The sequence below is a fragment of the Galeopterus variegatus genome, unplaced genomic scaffold, assembly GCF_000696425.1.
Source record: "Galeopterus variegatus unplaced genomic scaffold, G_variegatus-3.0.2 Scaffold165, whole genome shotgun sequence".
Classification (NCBI taxonomy): domain Eukaryota; kingdom Metazoa; phylum Chordata; class Mammalia; order Dermoptera; family Cynocephalidae; genus Galeopterus; species Galeopterus variegatus.
Genome location: NW_007726276.1, coordinates 466419 through 477187, shown reverse-complemented (window position 1 = coordinate 477187; position 10769 = coordinate 466419).

The window sequence follows — 10769 nt, the reverse complement described above, 5'->3', positions numbered from 1 at the left end:
AGACTTTAATGGGAAAAAAACCAAACAATAAAAATACTAGAAGAACATATTTGAATATTTTTATAATCTTGGAGCAAGTGTATATGGTTCTTTCTAAGTATGTCAAGAGAACAGAAAATAATACAGGATGCATTATTTTTATTATGTAAAATATAAAATTCTGTATATATTTTTTAAAAGGTGACATATGAGGAAAAAAAACTGATAAAACCATACTTACTGGCAATATTGTGGAATAAGTAGTCTAAAAGAATTTTCCTGCTGAAAAGAACTGAAAGTTTTGGATTAAAAAAAATTAAGCTTTTTAAATGTATTAATGAGCTGGCAACAAAGTAAGGAATTTGCAGAGGTCAAAAATGAAATTAAAGTAGGACTCTGTGAGATAAGTGAGCACGAAAACAGTTTTCACAGTGAGCATGTCTGCCAGCTCTGGAGATGCAGATTTGTCTTTATGGGGGTTGTGCATGGAGAAGGGGACAGGACCAAGCCAAGGTCTACCCCTTTATTGTTAGAGTGAGAAATAAGCTTGGTGGCACAGGGCAGAGCAAGGAAACTTGCCTGTGACCACCTTGGCACCAAGTGGACAGCGAGTAAAGCCTCCCTTGGGATTTGCCAGCCCTCCTGGGGCTCTGTGGCCAGAGTTCTCATTGTCCGATGTAGTTAGTCTGAGACACTTCAAGCTGCCAGTGGCCTCAGGCAACTGCTGGCAGAAGCAAATGCAGGTCTTCTCTGAGGGCATGCAGATTCAACCCAGGCCTAAAGAACTGTCAGACGTATGTTCCAAAGAAATAAGCTTGCAACCAGAAAGAAAGGAAACAAGATACCAGATGCAAGAGCCAGTGGATATAAGCTGGCGAAATCTTTAGATATCAGAATTATCAAACTATAACATTTCATATGTGTAAGTAAATAAATACAAGAGAAACTTAGAAATATGAGAAAGGAATGAGACTGTTAGAAGCAACCAAATAAATTTGGAAAAGAAGCAAGAGGCGTTCTAAAAATAAACAATATAATAATTAATATCAAAACCTCAGCAGGTGGGTTAAATGGAAGATTAGACACAGCTGGAAAGAAATTAGTGTCCTGGAAGATAGATTAGAAGAAATTATCCATAGTACCACATAGAGTGTCAAATAGAAAAGTTAAAAGTGCAGTTAAGAGACATAGAAGATAGGCAAAGTCTTACACATCTCTGATAGGAGTTCCAAAAGATTATAGAACAGAAAAGCAACAGTTAATAAGATAATGGCCAGAAATTTTTAGAATTATGAAGAGATACCAAATTCAGGAAATTCAATGAATCTTAGGGAGAATAAATAAAAACAAAGCCATACTCAGGTCATGGTAAAACTGCAGAACCCCAAATATAAATTTAAAAGCAGTCAGAGAGAAAAGCGAGATTACCTCTAAAGAAAAGCAGTTATTTAGGCTGAAAACTGATGTCTGAACAGCAACAATGCAACTTGTGAAATAATATCATTGCTGAAAAAGATTGCAAGCATAAAGTCTTTCAAGAAAGAGAGTGTGAAATAAAGAAAATCTCTCAATCAGACAAAAACTGAAAGTTTACCACCAATAGATTCTTACTAAGGGAAATTCTGAAGGTGGATGCAAAATGATCCCAGAGGGTTTGAGATAAAGAAGAAGTGGTCAGCAAAGATAGTGGTAAATACAGGATAAATCTAAAAAAAATTGTCAGTGAAAACAGTCGCAATAATGTGGAGTGAAAAAAGTAAAGTAAAACTCTGGACAACCTAAGCATGTAATTTCGGAAAGTCTAATTGGTGTGAAAGTATTTATTTACAGAGCTTGTATTGCTTGGAAGGGTAATATAAACAATTAACTTTCGCTAATTAGAGTGTGACGTCTAGAGTGTAACTGGAGAATCGAGTGCAACTTCCAAACTTATAGAGGAAAGAAATGAAATGAGGAAAGTTGTGGGGGCTGGGGGTGGGGACCAAAATGCATTGTTCAGGGCTACACTCCCCAGATGTTTGTACTGATGATTCTGGTAAAATTTCAGATGAGTTTCAGTTTCATTATATTTCTATTAATAATTTTTACATTAAAAAATATGTTTACAACTAAACTTACCTGGTCACAGGATATAACAAAGGGAAATTTCTGTGATTTCAAAGGCCAATATTTGCAATTGCTTAGAAGTCGCCCTGAAAATATTGTTTGTTGTAGTTCCTTAGGGACTAACTGGATTCCCTAAGGAAGGCTGTGCTTTATAAACTATAAAGCCCCATCTACGCTACTGTTATCATTATCTTTTCGCGGTATAAATTAGTATTTGGCAACCGTTCTTCCTTCAGGAGATCATTTTATCAAAACGGAAATCTGTAATTCATGCTGGGACATGATACTAAGTCAACTGACAGCAGAGGAGCCCCACATTGTGGGACTTCTGTAATTATTATTACACATAAATAATGTTCTTAAAAGCAGAAAATCACATCAGAGAAATGGCTGTGGTGGAGACAGTTTGTCCCTAGTTTTCCCTCCTTTGGGCACACAGCTAGACTGCAGTTCCCAGCTGTCCTTACAATGAGGTAAGTAAGTTCTCCTTAATGAAATCTGAGCAGGAGTGGTATCTGGCCACCAAACCATCCAGGTCCCCTCCTCCGTGCTATTCTTTCCTTCGCCTGCCATGCTTCCCACCTCCCCACCCACGGCAGCCACAAAGCCACGGGTGAAATGGCAAAGCCACTCTCAGCCTGGGGCTCTGAATGACAGTGTGGGGCATTCTACTCCCCTCACCCCCACCCCCACCCCAAACTTCCCGAGACCACTGGGTGAGCAGGAAGTTCACTGCTGTCATGTTGAGCCCTGAGTCTTTGAGTCTATTTGTTTCCACCATCTAGCCCACTCTAAGTAAAACAGTGGCACATTCTCAAGAGTTGCTTATAATGACCTGAGGATGCAAGTTTTTTCTCTAGTGGATTTTTTGTAAAGTCCTCTTCAGATGAATCTTCAAACACTGTGTGGTGTTTTACCCATGAATGTCAGATTTACCTCATTAGTTAATTCGATCTCCTGGGTGTGAAACTGCTCATCTTTTCACTCAGTGTGAAACAGGGGCCCACTCTGTGGGGTACTATCAGATGCCAAAGTTAAAGAGAGCAGTATTCTCCGTTAGACCCATTTGGTTTGTTACAATGATGGCTGGGAATGTGATCTGGAAGCCAAAACTGCAGTTGTGAAAGTGCAAAAATGGCAGCAAGTCTTACCTCTAGAGGAAACCAAAGGTTTTAAATGACAGTTAAAACAGAAACAAAAACTAAATAATGTGCTCTTCTGGAATAGGTTACAGAAATTTCAGAAGAGTCGACTCCTTCTAGAACAAGCCTGCTATTTTGATCGTTGTTCTTGAGCCTGTCTCAGATGTTAACTGAATGTAGCTGAGCCATTTACACACATCTCACAAATCTGACTCCAGAAGCCGTGAGAAATAATATGAATGTTTACTAATGGTTTTCTGGAAGGAGTGCTGCAGGGCTTTATACACGGGATACGCAGAAAAATGTTTTAAGATTCCTCTTCACCCATCCATCTCTATCAAATCCCCACAGTGGCTGCACAAACATTTCTCCTCAAGGTGATCTTGTTACATTTTCTTCCTCTTTCCTGTCCCTCTTCTTTTGCTAGTCCCTCTCTGTTCTTTTCAATGTAAATCCCACTACTGTTTCTCTATATATTCCCCCCTACTTCCCTCAATACCCTGACCTCCATAGGGAGGTCCAGGGAAAGGGATTCAAGATTGAAAAGAGGTTGTAAATTCTTAAGTGTTAATGTTTTTTGTCCCTATCCTGATGATAACTAAGTTTTATGACATTGTATTGATCTTATGTGTTTTAGTCTGTTTTGTGTTGCTATGACAGAAATACCTGAGACTGAGTAATTTATAAGGAAAAGAGGTTTATTTGGCTTATGATTCTGGGACAGCTGCGTCTGGCATGGGCCTCAGGCTGCTTCTACTCATGGTGGAAAGTGGCAGGTACAAGCAGATCACACGGCGAGAGGAAGCAAGAGAGAAAGCAAGAGGTGCCAGGTCTTTAAACAACCAGCTCTCGTGGAAACTAATAGAGAAAGTCTGGCATGGGCTTCAGGCTGCTTCTACTCATGGTGGAAAGTGGCAGGTACAAGCAGATCACACGGCGAGAGGAAGCAAGAGAGAAAGCAAGAGGTGCCAGGTCTTTAAACAACCAGCTCTCGTGGAAACTAATAGAGAACTCACTCATTAATCTCCCCACCTAGGGAGAGCATTAATCCACTCATGAGGGATCCACCACCATCATCCAAACAGCTTCCAGCACTGCCACATTGGAGAGCAGATTTCCACATGAGTTCTGGGAGGACAGTACATCCAACCTCCGCCACTATGATTCTTTTCTATGCTGTTTCCACTCTTCAAAAAGAAGCTCTTAGTTCCCCAACAGCCTTGTAGCCCTTAACTAAATCAATTGTGAAAGTTGGGGGAAAGGCAATGTCCAGAAATTGGGGATGAGGCTTTGATCTCTACTGATATCAGCTGTGATTCTTAGTTACCAGTTTTTGGGGGGCTAATGCTCCAGTCCACTGACAAACAGTTGAGAATTAACTGAAGACACTTTATGTATGTATTTACTTTTAAATGTCCAGTTTTGCTATGGTTAAATGTGTCCCCCAAAGTTCATGTGTTGGAAACTTAATCCCCAATACAACAGTGTTGGAAGGTGGGCCTAGGAAGAGGTGATTAAGGCATGAGGGCTCTGCCCTTATGAATGGATTAATGTCATTATTGTGGGAGTGGTCTTGTTATAAGAGTGAGTTCAGCCCCCTCTTTCTCTCTCAGCCTTTCTCACCCTCTCACCTTCTGCCAGGGGATGACACAGCAAGAAGGCCCTCCCCAGATGTGGCCCCTTCACCTTAAACTTCTCAGACCCCAAAACTGAAAAAATAGGTCTCTGTTCTTTATAAATTACCCAGCCTCAGGTATTCTGTTATAGCAGCACAAATGGACTAAGACAGAAAATTGGTACCAAGAAGTGGGGCTAAAAATGTGGAAGTGGCTTTGGAACTGGGTGACAGAGGCTAGAAGAATTTGGAGAAGCAGGCTAGAAAAAACCTAGGCTGCTGTAATAGAGTGTTATGGGCAATTCTGGTGAGGGCTCAGAAGAAGAGAAGAGCTATAGGGAAAGTCTGAAACTTCTTAGAGATTACTTAAGTGGTCGTGATGAGAATTTTGGTGGAAATATGGACAGTAAAGGCCATTCTGATGAGCTCTTAGATGGAAATGAGGGATATCTTATTAGAAACTGGAGTAAAGGCCATTCTTGTTATGAAGTGGCAAAGAACTTGGCTGAATCGTGTCCATGCCCTAGGGCTTTAGGGAAGGTAGAATTTAAGAGCAACGAACTAGGCTATCTAACAGAAGAAATTCCTAAGAAAAAAAAAGAAAGAGGTGCATGGCTACTTTTAACCACGTGTAGTAAGATGCATGTTTCTTTGGCTTGAACCCTCTAATGGCTGGCGGCCTACCTGATACTTCACTCCTGGAGCCTCTTACACACATTTCTGAGTAATGGGTCTCTAGCAGCCCTGACAACTTCACATTACCTGCCATAATTTCCTTTGTGACCTTTACAGTTGTTGTCAGTCGAGTATATGATCTTTTTTCCTCTAGTCCTTTAACTGTGAAGTGAAATAAAGCTACACATTAATCAAGCTGGGTTCCCAGACACTTTGCTTTGAGTGTCTTTTGTAGTTCTTTGCTGTCTAATATAACATGCATTTAGAAACACGGCTGGACTGCCCTTTCAGAAGACATTGTGTTCTCAAAGCTGGCATGACATAATAAGCTTGTTTAAATGAAAGGGCCAGTCCTGTTTTGGTAGCTTCTGTTTGGCTTTTTTGACTTTGAGATCATATTAAAGTTTCATGCTTTCTGGGTGTGTAAAATTGATGTAGCATAAATTAGTGTACTGATCTATTCATTTTTGCTCCATTGTTTTTAAAATTACTGTCTCCAGGAAGCTCTCACTAGTGGATACAACCTTGCCTGCATGGACAAAACACAACTGTTAGTAGTTGTCAAAGTAAGCATCTGTGGAGGAAAGAAAAGAGTTCTCTGAAAAATCAGACAAAATGGCTATTTTTACAAATTCTTTATTTCTTCTTCCCACGACTTCTAAAGAATATGCATCCCACAGTGATGTGGGTGATCTAATGGCATTTTGTACCAGCAGTGTTAAAAATTAGAGTGACAGACTTAATCTGAAACTCTATGGTTACTTTCTAAAATAAACACATGAAATATACTGAAAATGTATCAAGTAGGGAGGTGACGTGCTTGCCTTAAATACCAAGATAATTTAATGCAGACTAATTCTTACGATAATTAATATAACAGATGTTCATCTTAGAATAACTTAAATATAAAATCTTGATGCATTTAAAATTAATAAAAATTGAGGCCTTTTGATTTAATGATGTATATTTTTATGAAGATGAAACAACTTAAAGTTCGATACCATGAGTAATTATTATTTTCCTTTTGTAGTTGGCTTGGCAAAATTTATACAACCCCCTCAAAAAAAAAATTCAAGAAAAATGTATGAACCTGTGTGTTATAGAAGAAGCAGTATGCTAGCTCGGTTAGTGTACCATCAATCTCAGACCTATTTTGTGCCCTTAAATAAAAATTTCATGCTGTTTTTCAAGAAAAATGTATGAACCTGTGTGTTATAGAAGAAGCAGTATGCTAGCTGGGTTAGTGTACCATCAATCTCAGACCTATTTTGTGCCCTTAAATAAAAATTTCATGCTGTTTCTTTCTTCAAAGCCTTCATACGTGTTGTTCTTTCTACTCTCCCACCATTTCATGTCTCTGCCTAGTTCTGCCCATCCTCTCAGTTTCAACTTAAGTCAGGAGAGCTCCCTGATCGCCCCATCAGCTCATTAGCCTCCCAGTATATTCTCCTCCCAAAGCAAGTCCTTCCTCTACCAGGCATACTTAGCCTTTGTTTGTCTTCTCTGTTGGATTATACACCCCTCCAGAGCAGGAGCTGTGTTTGTTTGCTGAGCTTTACACCCCCAGTATTTAGCCCAGTCCCTGGCATTATTGAATGAATGGGTTTATGTTAAGGATTGACATCTGAAAGCTTATGACGGGCTCTTGCAACTAATTTAACAAAAGGGTAAGAGTTGTCTAAATAAACCAAGATCATCCTCAAATGAATCTCTTAGCCTTCTTTCATTAAACAGATTGCTCATTAATTATTTTTGACATAGTTGAAGCAAATTTTATTAAGCTTTATGTTAGGTTTCATACAGGACACTGAAGATATGGCGATTAACAAAACACAGCTTCTGTCCTCGGTAAGCAAATCAGATAATGGATACATATGCTGCTGATCTGTGTGCAAAAGATTATGTCAGCAACTTTTAACTTGAGAAGGATTAAGCTGTGGGAACAAAAAGGATGGACAGATAGAAACTTTATACTGAAATGCTTTACTAAGAACAGGAGCTTTTTAAGTTGTCTTAAAATCCAATTGTTTAAACTATGCCATCTTCCCTAAGTGAATCATTGTGCAGTATATGCATGTATTGAAACAACATATTGGACCCCATAAATATGTACAAGTAAATGTTAAAATATTTTGAAAAAAATAAAAACAAATTCAATTGTTTATTTGGCAGTATTGCTGGTTATAGAATGGAAAAAACATACCTATGGAGGGCCATACCAAGTTCAGTTCATCCACAACAAACTCCTATCTTCATTGTGATTGGAATATAAATTGCCACTTTATCCAAATGAAAAAATTGAGAAATTTTCCAAAACGTGTTATTTTGAAATGCATTATTTTGAAATAATGTAAAGCTTACTACTAATCAAAGGTGTGAGAATACTTCTATGAGTGGACTAGTCTCCTTAAAAACTTCACACATTGTGAATTAATAAAAGGAACTTGAATGTACTTTAATTTTTAGGTACCATTAAAAGGCCTATTTTAAACAAAGTGTTTCTGCAAAAGATGAGACTTGTCAAAGTTATTACTTATGTACTGTGTTTCTATTTTATACTAAATTGAGAAAGAAAGGAGGGAAAGAAAAAAGGAAGCCAAGGGAAAAACAAAAATGATGAACATTGTTATTTTGCAGAGAGGCTAACGGTTTGGGAAGAACTCCCGTCTTGTACATACCACACTTGCAGAAATCTCATGAGTCTTCCACACATGGAGGGCTTGACAGGCTCTTCGTCTGTGCAGGAAAAGCATTCCTAGTGGGAGCAGTGCCTGGTGAGTTAACCAATCTCCAGGGCCCCTAATTTTTAAGTTGTCTTAAAATCCAATTGTTTAAACTATGCCATCTTCCCTAAGTGAATCATTGTGCAGTATATGCATGTATTCAAACAACATATTGGACCCCATAAATATGTACAAGTAAATGTTAAAATATTTTGAAAAAAATAAAAACAAATTCAATTGTTTATTTGGCAGTATTGCTGGTTATAGAATGGAAAAAACATACCTATGGAGGGCCATACCAAGTTCAGTTCATCCACAACAAACTCCTATCTTCATTGTGATTGGAATATAAATTGCCACTTTATCCAAATGAAAAAATTGAGAAATTTTCCAAAACGTGTTATTTTGAAATGCATTATTTTGAAATAATGTAAAGCTTACTACTAATCAAAGGTGTGAGAATACTTCTATGAGTGGACTAGTCTCCTTAAAAACTTCACACATTGTGAATTAATAAAAGGAACTTGAATGTACTTTAATTTTTAGGTACCATTAAAAGGCCTATTTTAAACAAAGTGTTTCTGCAAAAGATGAGACTTGTCAAAGTTATTACTTATGTACTGTGTTTCTATTTTATACTAAATTGAGAAAGAAAGGAGGGAAAGAAAAAAGGAAGCCAAGGGAAAAACAAAAATGATGAACATTGTTATTTTGCAGAGAGGCTAACGGTTTGGGAAGAACTCCCGTCTTGTACATACCACACTTGCAGAAATCTCATGAGTCTTCCACACATGGAGGGCTTGACAGGCTCTTCGTCTGTGCAGGAAAAGCATTCCTAGTGGGAGCAGTGCCTGGTGAGTTAACCAATCTCCAGGGCCCCTAAATTCCTGTCAACTGTTGGTCATTTTGACCAACCATGGCAGCAAATGTTCATGCTTAAACTTATTCACCTTAAATTTACGTGATTCTGTGAAAATATTCGACTAAAAGAGAAGCAGAGATGACAGGAATTCAGATGAGAAATTTATCAATTTCATCTTTGGTTTATAGGTATTTCAGAGATTCAGAGCATTTTGGAACAAAATAAGGAAACTGAGTGGTGAGTTATCTGCAAGGGCCTGTGGGAAGCAAGGTGTTTGGTACTGATCCCTGCCTGGTGTTTTCCCAGGAGGCAGTTTAAAGTCATGCAGAGACACAGTAGTTTAAGATCACAGAGTCTAGAGTTTGGGAATGCCTAAATTTCTATCCTTTTCACTTCTTACTAGCTGTGTGACCATGGGTTGGTTACTTAATGTGTCTACGTGCCTTCACATGTTTCACTGGTAGAATGCATCTGCAATAGCAATTTCTTCTTATAAGGTCGCCATATACATAAAGTGAGATAATACACATGACGTGCTTAGAATGGTGCCTGGCGTGGAAGTGTGCAACCCACGTTAGCCAATGTTCTTATTATTCACTGCACTTCCCCAGGTGGGAAAAGCTCCTGTGCCGCTCTGACCGAGGAACACACCGGCCTGGATACTAGCAGGGGCTCTTCCCCGAGGCTGTTTGCCTGTCCGGACCACTCCTTTCTAGGGCAGGATTTATTTCAGTTGCAAGACCTGCTGCAGGCACATGAATAAACCAAGACAGTTAACATGTCCCTCAAAGAGATAAGGAGCAGAATCTGTGATGGCATGAAGAAAGCGATTAGCCCCAAGCCTCGGGTGCCCACTTATGATTCCACAAAGTCACAGAACACAGATTCTAGGGGAGATAAAGTCCTTCAGAGCTCATATGTGCCAACCTCCCACCTGAGTAATAGATTCCTTTTTACCTCCCAACCAGAGTCAGGTCTCTGCTTGGAGAGGGAGTCTGTGTGCAGAGGGCAGGAGTGAAAGATCAAGCAGACATGGGCTCCAGCAGGGAGCACATCACGTCCTCCTCAGATGGCAAACAAGGGGTTCCAATGAGGTGACCTCCAATGTTCTTCGTAAGAACTTGCTGGAAATCTAAGACTCAATGACTTCATGACCTTGAAAGACAGCCTCTCTCATCACTGGGCAGCTCTGCAGTTAAAATGCTTTTCCATATACATTCTATTTTTATCTGTTGGCCTTAGCTCTGTCCTCTGGAGGCACAGAGAATAAGTTCATTATCTTTCCATGTGAATCCTTTGAAGATGTGCAGGCAGCTCTCCTGTGCTGTGAGTCCCTCCCTCTGAACACAGTCAGGCACACGCGTGCATCTGTGTTGCTTCCAGACCTCCCCGTCTAGGACTCCTGCTTCTTGCACCATTCAGCAAACCTCCTCTGATCTCATGCTCCCTATTCTCTGCCCTCTCTGCATGTGTCCCCAACCACTCTCTCAAGTCAGTGCACTGCGTGGGGCCATTAGCGAGTGTGACTTCTGATGGCTGTTGCTGCTTAGCATCATGCAGCTTATAGCAAAAGAACCATAAATCTTTTTATTTTATTTTTTAATTTATCAATATACAATGTAGTTGATTTTTTGTGTCCCTTTACCAATTCCTCCTCCCTCCCCAAC